General features: G+C 37.7%; 1 long non-coding RNA gene across 1 annotated transcript; it reads left to right on the top strand.

Annotated features, from left to right (window-relative positions):
- Nucleotides 1–646: 646 nt before the first annotated feature.
- Nucleotides 647–16,497, top strand: LOC143729161 (uncharacterized). Its single transcript, XR_013199949.1, has 4 exons — nt 647–762; nt 5,366–5,498; nt 9,576–9,673; nt 16,195–16,497. It is a non-coding gene; the product is annotated as an uncharacterized LOC143729161 (long non-coding RNA).
- The last annotated feature ends 1,156 nt before the right edge of the window (nt 16,498–17,653 follow it).

A 17,653-nucleotide genomic window follows, 5' to 3' on the forward strand; every position in this document is an offset into this window, starting at 1 on the left:
ACCACAGCTGCATTTATTGAATCAAAAATACAGTAAAACATTAATATTGTGGAAATATTATTACAATCAAAAATAACTGATTTATATTTCAATATATTTATTCCTGTGATGACAAAGCTGAATTTTCAGCATCATTACTCCAGTCTTCAGTGTCACATGATCCTTCAGAAATCATCATTCATTAATATGCTGATTTGATGCCAGTGTCAAAAATGCGGTTTTCAATATTAAAAACAATTGCGCTGCTTAATATTTTTGTTTCAAAAATCATAAAACAGTTTCACAGACAAGGCTTATGTTTGAGCTTATGTTTTAACTGAAAGCAACTTGCACTGATATATCTTAAAATATGTCACTGCCATTGTTTTGTGTTAAGATGAACACCAGTAATGTTTTTTCCAAGGCATGTTTATAAAAACGACTTAAATGTCCTAATTAAACTAAGGTCATGGCTTGATGTAAGCCCTATTTGTAAAACCAGGCCAAAAAATATTATAATAATCTCAGATATTTACAGATTTCACCATTAATTACAATTAGTAAAGGCTCCTGTGATCATGACACAATAGGCAAAAATAGGGTATTTTGGATGGATGATTTTTGCAGATAGTTTCTGTTATTATTATTTCATTCACTGCTTTATGTACGTGTCATTTTATCTTCTGGCAAATGGGATTGCAAGCCAATCTGCTAATGTATTTCTTGGGCACCAGTGAGATTGACTGATGGAATAGGAGGCATACAGAAATGTAGACAACTTTGGTATGTAATGGATTTTTGTTTGCCATTTTAATCATAGAAATATTCAAGTTAATTCAGTTGATGAAATGCATTTCTAGTGTGCTGCAATTTTTATTTAAGTCATAAATGCTATTTGAAACCCTTTAAATCAGATGTGTCTCATACCTGTGATGTGACATCACACAAACCCTCTCATGTCTTGTTTTATAGTCTATAATTCACACATGAAAGACCGGCACCTGTCATGCAAAACACAACAAGCTTTAATTATCACGGAAATGTCATTAAAGATTAGCAGAAGTGTCTGTTACATGTTTTACAACCTTGATATCCAGCTAGTTTAGCTACTGAGGGCTTTTTCGGCGTTCTTTAGGGAAGTGCATGGATGTTTGAGTGCAACATATCAGCTTGTCCATCAGGATGTCCCTTTTTCCACCAAGGCAGTGCTGGTGCTGGTTGGGAGCCAATGCCTAGTTTCAAATCGTTTTTTTGCTTTTCCACACAAATAAACCTGGCTCTGGGCCAAGAAAACAGGTTCCAGCTCAGCATCAACTTTGCGCCGTTACATAGAGATAAGAACTGGTTTCGTCTGGTGCTGGGGGCGGGGTTATCGTTACGTTCGAAAACAAAAACTTCGGGACGCCATTTTTAAAACACCGGTAAGCTAACGTTAGCTTTAAAATCATCCGCTGGACGCTTTATTAGTCTTTCTACGTGGGTTTAGTTAGTGATCGGGCTATAATTAGACCACGTCGTCTATGTAATCGCTGACAACCGGGACAATGTCATAGTGGTTGGTGTAAACCGGGACATTTTAGCGTCCTGACACGACAGTTTTTTCTCTGGACTATGGACACGCAACTCAAAATCGGGTGTCTGGTCACCCTATGTTAAACGCACAACATTCATTTCATAACTTATAATTCACTTTATGAGCAAGAGTATATGTAATTCTCCATTGCTGTAATGACGCGTTCATCATTCTGATGACGCGTTGCTAGGACAACGGAGGTAGCCCTATACTCTGGCTCTACAGTCTGAGGAAAATCGAGCTGGTTCTTAGATAATTGACCCTTCGCAAGGAGTTTGATTGACAGACGATCTGACCAATCATAATCTGCCATTTTTGTCCGACAAGGAAGTCAGGAGAGTTCGTAGATTAACGTTGGAGGATTTTAACTTGAAAAAATAAGTGTACTGACGTCTTTCCGCATTTAAAATAACATTCCTTCTTGTTCATTCATGTTTATTTGATGCTAATTAACTAGAAGGAAGAGATGATCAGTTCACGAGCAGCTTTAACTGAAGCGCTACAGCGATCTGTCAGACACATTAAAGAGCAACAAAACGGTATTTATTGTTTAAATCTCTTGTGACCAAAAAAATGACCAAATTTGAAAGTTGTTACTTTGTTTATATCAAAAGTAACCTGGTCTGTCGTGTCTGTCAGCGCGTTGTCAGTGTCCTCTGCTCCGAGTTGTATTTTTCACTGTGTGAGAACATGGTGTGTGGCGTGAGAGCGACGTGGCTTGTCGGACGTAGCAACAGTAACTAAAGGGGGCGGGTCTTTGCGAACGGTCAATTGGCGAATAGAACCAGCACCGAACTGGCATAAACACCAGCCCAGAACCAGCACCTTGTTAGCATTGGTGGAAAAGCGATAAGAGGTCTGTCTTGAAGCACCTAGTATAATCCAAAGTAAACATTCAGGGTGACGGAGAGAGAGATCCGCATGATAGAATTGTGGATTTTTTTGGTTCGCGTACCTACCCGAAGTGATAATATAAAATAAAATTCTGCATCAAAATTTATAGACAAGACAAGTAGTTTGTTTAGGCATGGTTTGTAAGGAATTACAAACCTGCGCACATATATTCAAACGCACATAACTATAGAATCAATTCTTAATGCGCATGTGAACGCCATCAGCGTCTATCACAGGTTCACGTTTAAAGTCTGTTTAGAGAGAACGGTGTCGTCTTAGCGGCCCCTAATTTAATAACAAATGATCATTTAGACGGAAGTGGATCAATCAAAACTAACTTAAGCTGGAATTTTTTTTAAAGAACCACTATAAAACTAAACCAATCTCTGTTACCTTAAATTATATGTTTATCTCTGTAAAGCTGTTTTGAAACAATCTACATTGTTAAAAGCGCTATATAAATGAGGATGACTTGACTTGACTAGAAACAGCTCAGACAGTTAGAGCTTGTCAAGGGTTTGCTTCCCGTTCTTGTCTCAGTCGTTAATCGTATCAGATTCATAACGAAGTGGTTGCAGGGATTCCCTAAACCTTTTAAGGAATAGTTCACACAAACATGAAAATTGTCCTAAACCTGCAGCATATACAACATTGTATTTAAGGCTAATCACTGAAATAATGGGCTGTTCGATACACAAAGATATTGCATGATTGATGTACTTTTATGGTGCTTTTATAGTGTTATATGGAAAAAATCTATTTAAAAAACTCTTGTCACTAAATAAATAAAAAAATATGGTTTGGAATTATATAAATGACACAGTTTTGAACTATTAATATCAAATCAAGAACATTGTGAAATATTGTTCCCATTTAAAATAGACATTTTCTATTTGAATATTTTAAAAGATAAAGCTCAAAGCTCAGCATGATTACTCCCGTCTTCAGTGTCACATTTCAGAATTCATTCTTATATGCTTATTTGCTGCTCAAGAAACATTTATTATTAGTAATGTTGAAAACGGTGTGCTGCTTAATATTTTTGTGTAAACAGTGATACTTTTTGCCAGGATTCTAAGATACAGTAGAAAGTTCAAAAGAGAAAAAAAAATCAATTTAATGCATCCTTGCTGAATAACGGTATTAGTTTAAAAAGAAATCTTACTGACCCTAAACTTTTTAATACATGTGCAATCATGTAAATGAAGCTGATATGTTTCTGTTCTTATAGCCATTGATCATTCTTCAGCATGGCAATATATCCTCAGGATGGTCTTTGCCAGCTTCCTGTCATCGCCAACTACTTACCCTGACTGACCCTCTCTGGAAGCCAGCTCTCTGATCTCTGACCGAACGCCAGTAAAGCCGGAGTAGCTTGACCTGTAATGTAGCTGACCACTATATTACAGGAAGAAAGAAAGTGTGGCTACAAACAATGAAAGCCACAGCTGTTGCCATTCTGTACAGTAGCGCTGCTAGCGCACTACACTTCCTTCCAAGATGGCATCAGCTTTATGAATGAGACTGATGTCTTTTGACAAAAATGATATTAGCACCTGGAGACATATTGTTCGACAGAAAAACGTCGAGTATTTTGCAGCAGTTAGATTGCTGAAATGATCCTGTTGTCTATTCAAAAACTTACATTTACAGTCTAAACGTTATAGTTTTCATGTAAATAGTTTGCTCAATTAAAGTTGATAATGTTCAGCTTCTATATTTCTTTTATGAAGTATATACTTGAAACATAAGCAAACAATCAACCCACACAATATTTACACCACAACCCAGTGGCGTGTGGCAGACTACTGAAATGAGAAGTCAAGTCTCTCAGTTTAGGGATATTTTAGTTCTCTAAATCCATTTCATTGTAGTTGAGTTTGATACTATGTTATAATTTTTAGAGTTTATGTATGAAATGCAAAAGAATATGTTTTAATCATATAGTTGGATCTATCAGCAAGCTTACAATAAACTATTCTAATTTTAGCTTGTTCGTATGAAAATACCAATTTACTAAATTAAAAAAAGGTTAAAAATGTTGCTTAAATTATCCTCCTTGTCTTCCCAATTAAAGTACATTAATTAATAGATGATAGAAATATATCTGGATTTGGGTGGATAATTGTTTGGAGTCTGTAAGATTTTCTTTGTTTTTGAAAGAACTCTCTTATGCTCACCAAGGATGCATTTATTTGATTCAAAATGCAATAAAATAGTAATATTTCAAAAATATTGTTACAATTTAAAATGACTCTTTTCTATTTTAATATATTTTAAAATTGACTCCCGATGGCAAAGCTGAATTTTCAGCCTCATTACTCCAGTCTTCAGTGTCACATGATCCTTCAGAAATTATTTTAATATGCTGATTTGCTGCTCAATAAAAAAAAAGTTTATTATTGTTGAAAACAGTTGTGTTGCTTAATATTTTCGTAGAAACCATGAATTTTGTATAAGTGTTGTATGTCAGCCTTCATGTTTTGTATAGCCTTCAATTTTTAGACTGTGCTTTGTCTATTTACAAAATATAGTGCACATGGAAGCAAACAACAAACCCACACATTATTTACACCAATACCAGTGAAGGCCCTTGAAATAAATGCTTTCTTGCATTCAGTACCTATGTGGTAGCATTCCACAGTATGCGTGTCAGTAAAGCCATTTTGCACATAAACTACTGTCAATCACTGAAATACAGAAATATTTTCTGTTCCTCAAAGCAATCTCATGCAATTGTGAAAAAATGAAAAAAAATTGGGTATGGAAGGACATAACAGTGGGTAAATAATGAAAAACTGTTTAGTTTAGTTTAGGTGAACTAGTCTTTATGCACTTTAAATACTTTAAATTGTGGCTTACAGTCTATTTCTGTACAAATAACACATTTTATTGAACTTTTTCAGCTTTGATAGACAGTGACAAGTCTTCTGCCAGTGGGAAAGACAGCGGTAGAGTGTCTGTGAGCTGTCGTGGACACCTTTCCCTCTGCGTTTCTCCTGGTGTGATGAAGCAAGATCCCTGCAGCTGATCGCGGCTCTTCTGATGACAGGTATTTTCCAGGGCTCGGACCCTCAGTCCAGGTTTTCCCCTGCAGGGTGTATGAAGAAGTAGCCGACGTGTTGCTGATCTGGGGTCTGCGTATGGTCAGCTGGTGGCCCTCACTCAGCTTGATAAGATGAGCTGAGCCTGCTGTTGTCACATTCTCCCCCGACTTCAACAGTGCTGTCTCGGGGTGATAGCAGAAAGACCAGAAGGCCTGGGGTCAAGCATGTGCGCTACTGCTTTTCAACGGCTCGCGCTGATAAGTCAAAGTGTCTGGACTTCCAATACAATGACGGGGGCCAGCCAATCGGACCTAAAATAAACCACACACAGATTTAGGCTAGTTCAAAATTAGTCTGAAATTCTTGAATCTTGTACTTGAAACTGCATTATCACCTTCAGCTCCCCTTGCCATCATCTTAGCCCCCAAAAATCAGGGATTATGTGAAAACAGTGGCCGGAGAACGATATCTGAGATTATTTCATTCAGAATCCTACCTTACTAGTTGTGAAAAAAAGTAATTAGGCAGTTAAATTTTTTTTAGGTCAATCAAGCACGAATTAGCTGTGAGTTCTTGCTCTTTAAGAATTTTTCGTTTGCTATAACGGCTCATATTCAGATAAGTGTCTCAGTCCTCCTATGACTAAAACTATAGATTCATCCATGATTGCCCATTGTCCAAACATTTTATTAGGATACACTACCTTTCAGTAAGATTAGGCTACATTTTCTTTAAAGAAACTAATACTTTTTTTCTTTTTTAGAAGTGAAAGTCTTTTTACAGTAGTTGCAGATACAGTAAAGATGTGTAATGTTATAAAAGTTTTATATTTCCAAGAAATTGTTTTTATCATGGTTTTAAAAAAAAATCAAATTAAATATCACACTTGTTTTTAACATTGATAATAATAATAATAAATGCTCTTGACCACAAAATCAGCATATGAATGAGTTCTGAAGGTTCGTGACACTGAAGAATGGCTGCTGAAATGTACAGAGATATACATCAACGAATGTGTTGAATGTGTAAAACAGTTATTCTAAATTTTGATAATTTTTCATGTATTACTGTATTTTTGACCAACTAAATGCAGTCTTGGTGAGCATAAAAGACTTTCATAAACATTAAAAACAACTGCAGTTTTCTCATCCGCCGCTTTTAATGCTTGAGCTCTAGAATAGATTCTGATTGGCTGTCAATGTTTTTATCGTTCATCAGCTGGAATAAAATCATTCTGAAAGAGATTCCAAGTGATCTTTTCTCTGTGCCATTACCGTTATAGCTGTGGTGTGGACTCTGCTAAATTTTTATATTTAGAAAGATTTTTAGAACTGTTTTTATCGTTATATTTATCGTGTGAACGGGTCTTAACGCTTTTTCAGATAAACCCACCCCAAAGGTCACATGACAACAAATTACTCAGTGCATTGAATTTCTCTTAACCATGATCAACTTCTTTGCCATTTATTATATAAGTCCATCACTCTGTTGCACACCCATTGCCATTTCACAATCATGGGGAGTGGAAGGATGCTTGCTGATAAAGAACCAGAGGGTGCAGCCCAAAACAACAATATGCAGCATTGTTTATCACCAGGCAGTGACACACCATATCAGTGTTTTGGCTCTGTGGGGTCTTAGCCTGGTAGAGATTAGCAGAAAGCTCTTTCCTGGATCTCTCTCTAACCTTGTGCTTCCTCACTGCCTGTGATACCCAAACCTCTTAAAACTCAGGGAAAGATTGGTGAATGGTTTCGGCTACTGCCTAGAGGCCAGACTGAGTTATTGTTATTATATTTAGGTGTTTTCCAGAGCACAAGATAAACTGTGCACAAGCTCATGTTTTGAAAAACAAAATTCGCCCTCACAGATAATTGTTTACAGATAAATGTTAACCCCTATCTTTCAAGAGGGTTATATATCATTTTTGTTTAAATATTTAAATAATATACATAATAATAAAATACAAACAAGTAATGATTAGCACAGGTGTCCCAAGAGGACACCCCTCCTTTCTTCTGTTTGTTTTTAGTGTGGAAGAGAAGATTATCTTGTTGGCCTTCACTGACTGGTGCCGCGTGTGAAAGCATATCTCTTTCTCTGACTGTGGTTGTATGTATCCTGCCATATAGAGTAGTGATTTCACAGTGGACAGGTCACTTAATGTGTAGCTGATGACTTCCTCTTTCTTGTCTGTTAATTACTTTAACACGTTTGCCTGTCTGCTCAGACTGGGGTTGTCCAGGGCAGCCACAAGCCTCTGATATAGGAGCAGAGCCAGACTGCTTATGCAATGGGATTAAACGGTTAAAGGGATAGTTCACCCAAAAATGAAAATTCTGTCACTATTTACACTACCTCATGTTTTTCAACCCCGTAAGACCTTCGTTCTTCTTCGGAACACGAATTAAGATATTTTTTATTAAATCTGAGAGCTGGATCACTCCTCCATAGGCTTCTAAGGGATTGAAACTTGTTCCCCGAAAAGTTATTAAAGATATCGTTAAAATAGTCGAAGTGACTACAGTGGCTCAATCTTAAGTTTATCAAGTGACGAGAATACTTTTTGTGCGCAAAAATTAACGACTTTATTTCAACTATTGATTTCCTTCTCTGTGGGCCTCGAGTGAGTTCACTAGTGTAACAGCGCAGAGCTTCTGTGTTGTACGTCACACGCATCACACACATGACCAGCGTCGGCCAATAGTGAGCCTACGTGTGACGTAGCTCTACGCTATCACACTACGCTAACTGACTCGACGCCCACAGAGAAGGAAATGAAGAGTTGAAATAAAGTCGTTATTTTGGCACTCAAAAAGTATTCTCGTCGCTTGATAAACTTAAGATTGAGCCAATGTAGTCACTTGGACTATTTTAACGATGTCTTTAATAACTTTTCGGGGAACAAGTTTCAATCCCTTAGAAGCCTATGGAGGAGTGATCCAGCTCTCAGATTTAATCAAAAATATCTTAATTCATGTTCCGAAGATGAACGAAGGATTTACGGGGTTGAACAACATGAGGGAGAGTAATTACTGACAGAGTTTTCATTTTTGGGTGAACTATCCCTTTAAGATTTTTCACGGAAAACACTTTCTGTGTTTTCACTGTTATGGGCACTATTAGGCACTATCTTCTGAAAAAGTACTGAAAGTACTGGAAGAACAGAAACAAGCGATATCTTATGGAATCATATGCATTTGTAAGATATTAACATTAAACATCGTATAAATCAAAACCATTTTGAAAATGGAATGCAATGTCCACCCAGGAAGTAGTATACAACTATGCAACTTAGGGGGTGTTGACGGACTCGATCTACTCCATCTATGTTTTGATCATCGTCTGAATCCGATTTGGATGTAGTTTTTGACAAAAATGCGATTTCCAAATTTTTTTTTTTTTTTAAACTTAATTTCTCGATTTGCTCAGTTGCTTTTTTACTAAACTTACCCACATTGAAGTGTTGAGAAAAAAAGAATAGGTAGAATAAAACTGCTTTTAAACAAACAAAAAAGTTTTTATTCTATTATTTTATTCAGAGGCTCTGTTCTTTCTTTTGATATATTGCATGGTCCAATATTCATACAACAAAATATTCTGGTGACTGGCAACTTTTTTTTTTTTTTTTTCTGGCGGAGAATGAGTTAAATGAAAATTTTGTAAAATACAGCTTATGACTGCAATTATGTTGATATGCTATATGTATTAATGTTTGAATTATATTATATTACTGCATGTATGTATTTGTATGAATATTTTAATCTTGGTTGTGCGGCATTCAGAATTTAATTGAGAATACTTTTTTTAATTAATATTTTTATATATATTTTATAATGTGTTTAACGTTTGTGAACCTGGATGGAAGAACACTTTGCTCCGATTGCCAAGATTCAGTGCTTTTGTAGAATTCCTTTGAATTGCAAATCATAAAATTAAAAAGGAACCAATTCTAAATTGAAATCTCAATCCTGATTTGTAATGAATGAAGCTTTTGACTAAAGACATGACATACCATTATTTATCCATAATGGATGAGTTTGCTGAACTGAACTAAACTGAAAATTGTTGTATTTCTGTAGATTGAACTCTAAATGAAGCCGTCTCAGCGCTGCCTTACTACAATGATCGACATACACTTCTGTGGCATGTTTAAATGTTTGGATCAAATGCTCAGTAGGTAAGGAAATTAAAAATGCCTCGCTGTTCTTTTATTTTAGTATTTAGCTCTAGAACTTTGTCTGAAGCTGATAATGCATCAAAACCTGTGGGTTCCAGGTTTTGGCAGTGGAAACAAAGCTATTGTGCAAATAACGAAGGTGCCACAGTGAATAAAAGGGATGCATAACAATTGGTTAACAATGTTTGAACAATGAGAGCTGAATGCAGAAGGGGAAACCTATGGCTTCCTCAAACTCATATATCCTGACAGGAAGCTCAGGTCATATGACAGGAAGCAGAGAAGTGGCACCTGTCTGTGTGTGTTCTCACTCCATATATGCAATGTTTGTATTATAAACCCACACCAGTACACACTATAGCAGAGTTTAAAATATCTTTTAAAGACTGATAAACTTATTTACTCCCTTGATAGCCATGCAAAATCACCACAATGATGTTGTTCTGATGCTGACATAATTCTGACAGACACTTTGTGTTGAGCCAAATGGCACTTGCAGTGCAGATTAGTTTGTTTCTGAGCGTAGCATGCGGGTTGATGAGTGGCGAAGCAAAATGCCAGACACAGTACGATGGAAAGCCGTGACAGAAATACTGCCCTGAATCTGAGAATGGCAGGAAGGGCCCTATTATTCTGACCCATTCTCTTCAACGTTGGCCCGTACGACGCCTGGAGCCTGTCTGCCATGAACTCGCTTCCCAGGATTTCCGACTCACGGCCGGCGCTCAAACTAAAAGCCAAATATTTCACTCCAGAGACGCACAAGGCTTCCTGATATAGGATGCACTTGCTTGTCTCTCTGTGACCTTAAACACTAATAAAGTGCCTATAATATGACTTTGGAGTCAGAAGTCCACAATCCTAGGATATCGTCAGTTTGTGGCTGTTCGCTCTTCCACTGACAGGAAAAATAAACAGATGCCCATTTGTCTCGGACAGATTGGAAAACAATGAGAAAGAAGTAGATTATTTACTCAGGGGTTAATTGTTTCAGTTTGGCGCTGAAATGGAACCTCCTTGTGTTTAAATCCAGAAGTCACTAAAGAAAACAATCAGGTTAGTCATAATCTTAAAATCTTTGTTGTCTGATCAGCAAGATATCAGTTATTTTTGATTAGCAAACATTTTTCATTCATGCAAACTTCATTCACTAATCACAAGAGCATCCCTTGAGGAACACGAAAAGATGGAGCTAGATTATGATCTCAGTAATTTCCTAGTTTCTTTTACTTCTGATGGTGCAGGCGTTGTTGAAACTTCTTAAAAACCAGTTGAAGTCAGCCTTTTGCAAAGGTTTTCAGCACTTCTCAGCTGTTCAGACCAGATGAAGACCAGTTAGGCCTGGCTTGAGGACTAGAAAACCACCTTAGACTGGTTTAAGCTGTTTTTTAAGCAGGGTTAGGGTATCATAACATTAGCATAAAACTGAATCCTGTGGCCAGTTGCATAAACAGCCATTATGTTAAGACTGTGTCTTAAGTACTAGTGTGACCAAGGGGAATGACAAATTTATGTTTTTTAAGTAACTGACTGAAAAAAATTGATGACTAACATGTAAGCAGTTTATGCAGCTAGCCACTGGTTCTCAGATGAATTTACTGAAGAGCAATAAATGCCCATGTTTTCCCAACCATTTTGCACTATACTTTAATTTAACAGGACAAATGTTTGTTTGCCCTGAATCTAAAACAGGTCAGTGTACTCTCAAGGAAGAGTCGGGGCTGAGGAAGCTGCTGCCCAGGCAACAGTGTCCGTTGCCATGAAGCAGTTAACTTGGTTTTAAAAAGGCAGTTTGCGAGTGACTAAGGGCAGCCTTGTGTTCAGAGAAGGGCTTGAGATTGTGGCTGTTGCTGTTGTTTTCATTGTGTGCTTGGGACTCGGGGAGGGTAAGAACAATAATGCATGTAATGCTGATTTTGGAACGGGTCCACCCAGCTTTTCCCAGGCTGGCCAGCCTTGGGAACCACTGATAGCATGGCACATCAGGGCTGGGCCCCTCTCGCTGGGCCCAGGGGCAGGGCCGCCCGCCCGCCTTCTCCATGCAAGCATGTTTGGGATGAAAGGAATCCTTCCTCCTGCCTGGGAATAGAAGAAACACATGCAAACGTTGTTGCATCCCAAGTTTGGACCTGCTTGGCCACATGCTGAGACGTCTCAGAGGTGACACTCTCAAGCTTTAGCTCCACGCTGCCCGCTGGCAGACTTGGTGGAGGCCATGTTCCGGTTTTTGTTTTGTAGTCCTGCCCCGGACTGATATCACTAGCACTTATTTTCTATAAGCCAATGATGAAATGCAAAAAACAAAACAGAATAGGAGTGAAAACCTCTTTTCACAACATCTAATATAAAGATATATGTAATATGTGCATATTTTCGGTTTGCTTTGTGTGTATATATGTGTGTGCCCAGCCAAAAAAACACAAAAGATATTTTAAAGAATGTTGGTAACCATCATAGACTGTAAAAAAAGATGGACGACGCCCCTTCGTTCTCTTCCATTGGCGAGAAGTGAAGCCGCCATTGTCCCGATATGGCGCTGACATCTTGGGACTTGAGTCTGCGCAGTTGCGATTTCGGGACCAGACATGCGCAGTAGTGAGCAGGAAGTAAAGCCACGAAATCAAAGTCCCGCTCTGGTCCCGCCCTCACTCTCGCTGAATCAAGCGCAAGCACGCGCCTCTGCTGCAGAACAAACCATTATGTCGGTGTGAAATAATTAATTATAGAAATTTAGATATTAAATTTAAAGCTCCAATCTCCTCAGTCCTCCAAAGATCCCGAAAAAAAGTCCGTTGTTGCTTCATTTTTTCTACTTTGCTCAGAGAACCTGTCAATCACAGCTGTCAAGCATGTACGCCACAGCGCTGTTTTTATATCATCAAATAACTAACTAAAAACAAACTTATTTTAAAAACAAACACTTGAAATTACATCAGCGTGATGAAAACTACAGTATATGACAGAAACTATCTTTGGAAAAAATATATGTGAAGTGTAATTTAATTGTTTAGTTGGTCTCACGTGAGCTTTATGAGCTATACTAGGACCAGTCACCGGGGGGCGATCGAGACGCTTTGCACTTTTCAGGGCTTGTGTCTGGAGTGCATACTACATCGAATTTCACACACTTTTGCGTCACCATGCACGCGGATCCCCCCCCCATAATGCTCGTCTAAACGCAGAATAAAAAGTGATAATGCAACGCCACTTTTGGGTTTTCTCTTCAGATCGTTTCTGTGTAAACATAGCCTAACTCTTTCCCCGCCAGCGTTAAAAAAAAAAAAAATTCCAGCCACCGCCAGCGTTTTTGGTAATTTTCACAAAACTTTCATGGCCCCCCGAATATTTTCTTGTATGAATACAACTTTTTTAGTCTAACCTCATGTATTCTTTTTTTATCAACACTTAAATGTGGATAAGTTTCATTAAAGGGATAGTTCACCCAAAAATGAAAATTCTGTCAGTATTTACTCTCCCTCATGTTGTTCAACCCCGTAAGACCTTCGTTCATCTTCGGAACACAAATTAAGATATTTGTGATTAAATCTGAGAGCTGGATCACTCCTCCATAGGCTTCTTAAGGAATTAAAACTTGTTCCCCGAAAAGTTATTAAAGACATCGTTAAAATAGTCCAAGTGACTACAGTGGCTCAATCTTAAGTTTATCAAGTGACGAGAATACTTTTTGTGTGCCAAAATAACGAGTTTATTTCAACTATTGATTTCCTTCTCTGTGGGCTCGAGTGAGTTCACTAGTGTAACAGCGCAGCGATTCTGTGTTGTACGTCACACGCATCATCACACACATGACCAGCGTCGGCCAATAGTGAGCCTACGTGTGACGTAGCTCTACGCTATCACACTACGCTATCACACTACGCTAACTGACTCGACGTCCACAGAGAAGGAAATGAATAGTTGAAATAAAATCGTTATTTTTGCTTGTTTTTGCACACAAAAAGTATTCTCGTCGCTTGATAAACTTAAGATTGAGCCACTGTAGTCACTTGGACTATTTTAACGATGTCTTTAATAACTTTTCGGGGCGGTTCAGTACGATGATTAAAACACAGATGGAGTAGATCGAGTCCATCAACACCCCTAAAGCCATTTTGATTTATATGCTGATGATCGCATTATTTTCCATATGCATCTGCTTACATATGAGATCACTCGTTTCTGCTGCTTCTTTGCCTGTGTTTTGATCTGGAGATATTGTACTCAGTCAGGAGATGCGTAAGCGCCCCCTTTATAACAGTGATAACACGGAAAGCCGTAAAAACTCGTCAATGGCAGTGAAGCATTTTCTCATGAATAATGAGATAACTCGTCAATGGCAGGGAAAGAGTTAAAATATCTTATTTTGTGTTCAACAGATACTGGTTTGGAACAAATTGAGGGTGAATAAGTGATGACACATTCGTTTTTGGGTGAACTATCGCTTTAAGAGTCTATGATTGCATCATTATTGCAGTTATTCTAGCATATTATATGTTGCCATATTCCAGGACCTGGTTGGGAGGGAGCATGAAGAATAATTTTCACACATGAATTGGCACGTCCAGACCTTAAACTCAATGAAAATCTTTGGGATGTGCTGGAGGAGACTTAACAGAGTACTGGACACTTGCATGGTCATTACAAGATCTTGAACACAAATGTATGCGCCTCTTGATGGAAATAAAGTTGTAATGTTATTTCCACCAAGAGGTGCATCAGTATTTCATGCTCCCTCCCAACCATCCTTTCACAATTTAAGTCTGATGAATCTTGACATCGTCATCCTGGAATATGAGCATGATTTGTCTTCCTACATGGTTGTTTAAGAGATTAAAAGCCACACACACACCATTAATTAGGGTTAGAAGAACTGTTGCCAAACATATAACATGCTAGAAACATAATAATCACAGAAATAATGATCCAATCATAGACTCATAAGCATTTGCCTTTTTAAATCCAGTAGATGTATAAATCATTGTTGTAATTTTTACTTATTTTGTATTTGTCTTTAGGATGACCCTGTAATATTCTATCCAGGGTCTACAGATGAAAAATAGCCTTAATGCTAAACTAACTATTAACTATTAGTACCCACACCTACTCAAAATAATGTTCTTTGTATTATAAGCACGTGATGCAGTTTTGCCGACTGCTCCAGCTCTGAAAACAGGATGGATTCTGATTGGCTGCCAAATGTGCCAATTATTATTATCGTTCATCATCTGAGAAAAAAAACTTTCTGAAAGTAATTCCAACAATATCGTTTCTCTGTGGCGTTATAGTTGTGGTGTGGACTTCCCTATTCTCACAGAATTAGAACAATTATTAAAACTTTACAGATACCATTATTCAGTCCCTCCAGAAAAACGCGATTATGCGATCGCTGAATTCAATGCATAATCAGCCAAAGTCCGCATATTCATGCGGGGGCCGCATTTTTTCAAATACGCCGCACTTTCGCCGCATAAATTGCCGATATCCGTGCAAAATATGCGGGCCTTGCATGATTTCATAATCCTCGCATTTTCGTTGCAAAAAAGTCACATATATCTTAGCAGAAAGTTGAAAAATGTTGCGTTTGCTTCACACAAAAGCAGCCATTTCCCCCTGTTTCCATGGGAACGTTATGAAGTGACGCAATTACGCGACGGGATAGCTCACAGCTGAAGTTATTGCAGAGGCCAGACAGACTCACGGAGGCGATTGGCGTCTCACAACTCGCTCTTTATTCCCAAATCGAACTCGTATAACTGTCTGTAACACGTTCTACCGTCACATTGTTACTTAATAAACAAAATAAGATAAAAGAAGTAGCATCAAACAGAAATTACCCGCACACATGGAAATTAAATATTCCCAGCACTTTCTGTTATGTAGTGTGCTTGCTTATCAAAGGAAGTAATAAGAAATGCCTCTTTACATTAAGGTAGTAGCCTAGTGAGAACAGGGTGTTGGGGGAATCACTTTTTTTCTCTTTTTCATCAAACCGCAGTTTTTGCAAGTTCCCGCAATTTCATCGCATAAAATGGCATAAATATCCCGCATATTCCATCGCATTTTTAAAGAAAACGGGCCGCATAATCAAGGATTTTTGCCTGCAACAATCACAAAAAACTTTTTCAGTTTTTTTCAGGAAAAGGGTGTTTTTCTGGAAGGACTGATTATTGTCCTTTGAGTGAACTGGTCCATTACAGAAACGTTAATAATGTGCACTGTCCCTTTTAAATAAACTACTAAATGGATAAAAGCATAGATATAAGGAGACCCAGTCTGTTTCAGCAGACCTTTTGTAGATGTGTAGAACAATATTGCAAATGCAATAAATAGAGTGAAACAAACCTTTAAGGCTTGGTGTATATCTGCTCTCCTGTCAATATTTTCATTATACTGTCTTTATTTATCCTAAAAAGAACTTTGAACATTCTTGAGTGGGCATATCCATCAACGGGGGAAAACGAGGGAAAGTCCGGGTCTGTGAAGCCGGACAGACTGCTTTAATTAGCCCTTATATACTTTAGGTCACACCTGGGAGAGCTGCAGCCTGCCCTGGGCTATGAGAGGCTGTTGACAGCTTGATTGGAGCTATCTGTGCTGAGGACTGGGTCTGGTGCAGGGTGTTAAAGGCAATGGGTGATGCAGAAACCCTTCAGCATACTGAGGTTTGTGTCTTTATAATATGCATTATATTAGGAGATTTTGAACAGCTAAATCATACTTAAAATCTATGAACTTTTTATTTCATTAGATAGCAAAATATCAAACCACTATATGTGCTTTAGCCAAAGGGTTCACCACATTAACTAAAGGCATGATCAGTTTGAAACGGCTTGAAACATCAGTTTGAAAAAGTCCAGTCCATAATTTTGAACAGTACTGTATAGCTATTGTTTTTACCATTAAAAATCTCCAATTTTGTTTTTAAAATGTTTGTCGAGTGTGTGTTTCTGTCATTCTTTAAATGCCACTTGGTTTTGATATTTTATTGTGAAATGCACATTTATATAAAGACATTTATATGTTTAAATAAAACTTTTTGGAGTAAAATCATTTATTAAAATTACTATTATTAATAAATACATTTTATTTATAAATATTTTATTTTTATTTAAAATATTTTATTTATAATTTTACTATACAAATGTATTTTTAGTAATGATGGTTGTTTTTTAGAAATTATTGGGTGGTAAACATAATTTTATTGTGAAATGCAAAGACATTTATATATTTTTAAGAATAATACTTTTAAAGTAAAAAAAAAAAATTGTCCATAATGTTACATTGTATTCATTTACATAAAATGTTATATTAAATTCATAGATATAATTAACAACAAAATATAGTTCGACACTGTCGAACTTAATGTGTGAAAGGTCATAAGCTGCCCTCCTCCACAATGCCAGCTTGATATTTCTAAGGTTTTATATCATGTTAGTTAAATTGGACTTGCAACAAACAAGCAATGTGAAGAATAGGGTTACGGGCTGCGGCCGCAGTGGTGTGTGTGACGCTTGGCTCGCGCTAACCTCCCAGTGGCAGCGGCTCTGCCGGCCCTCCCTGTGTTCCTGGCCGTCTCTCACATGATGATTGGGTTTCAGCGCAGGGCTCGAGCTGTGGGAACGAGTCATCACACTGGCGGGCTGCCTGGGAGACTGTGCTACGCTCCACCAGGGGGAAGGCACATGACAAAGGGGGGGTTTTGAGAGCCCAAACAATGTGCTGTCTTCACCGTTTAACCCAGGAAATTCACTACAGCTGGAGCCTCCAACTAGATGAGGAGCCCATGTGTGAAAGTGTGTCTGTCTGTGTGTATGCATATATTTAGGAGCGTTTTCAGTTTGTCAACATACTTTTTTGCGCTATATGAAATACATGAGACAGGCTCCCCATAACAACTTGAAATATACTTCTATAATCTCAATATAGTTAGTGTTTATTGAAACATTTGTTTGAGTATGTCCATATGTACATACTGCAATA

This window comes from Siphateles boraxobius, unplaced genomic scaffold (genome assembly GCF_051911475.1).
Source record: "Siphateles boraxobius isolate OS27281-9 unplaced genomic scaffold, OSU_SipBor_1 8, whole genome shotgun sequence".
NCBI lineage: Eukaryota > Metazoa > Chordata > Actinopteri > Cypriniformes > Leuciscidae > Siphateles > Siphateles boraxobius.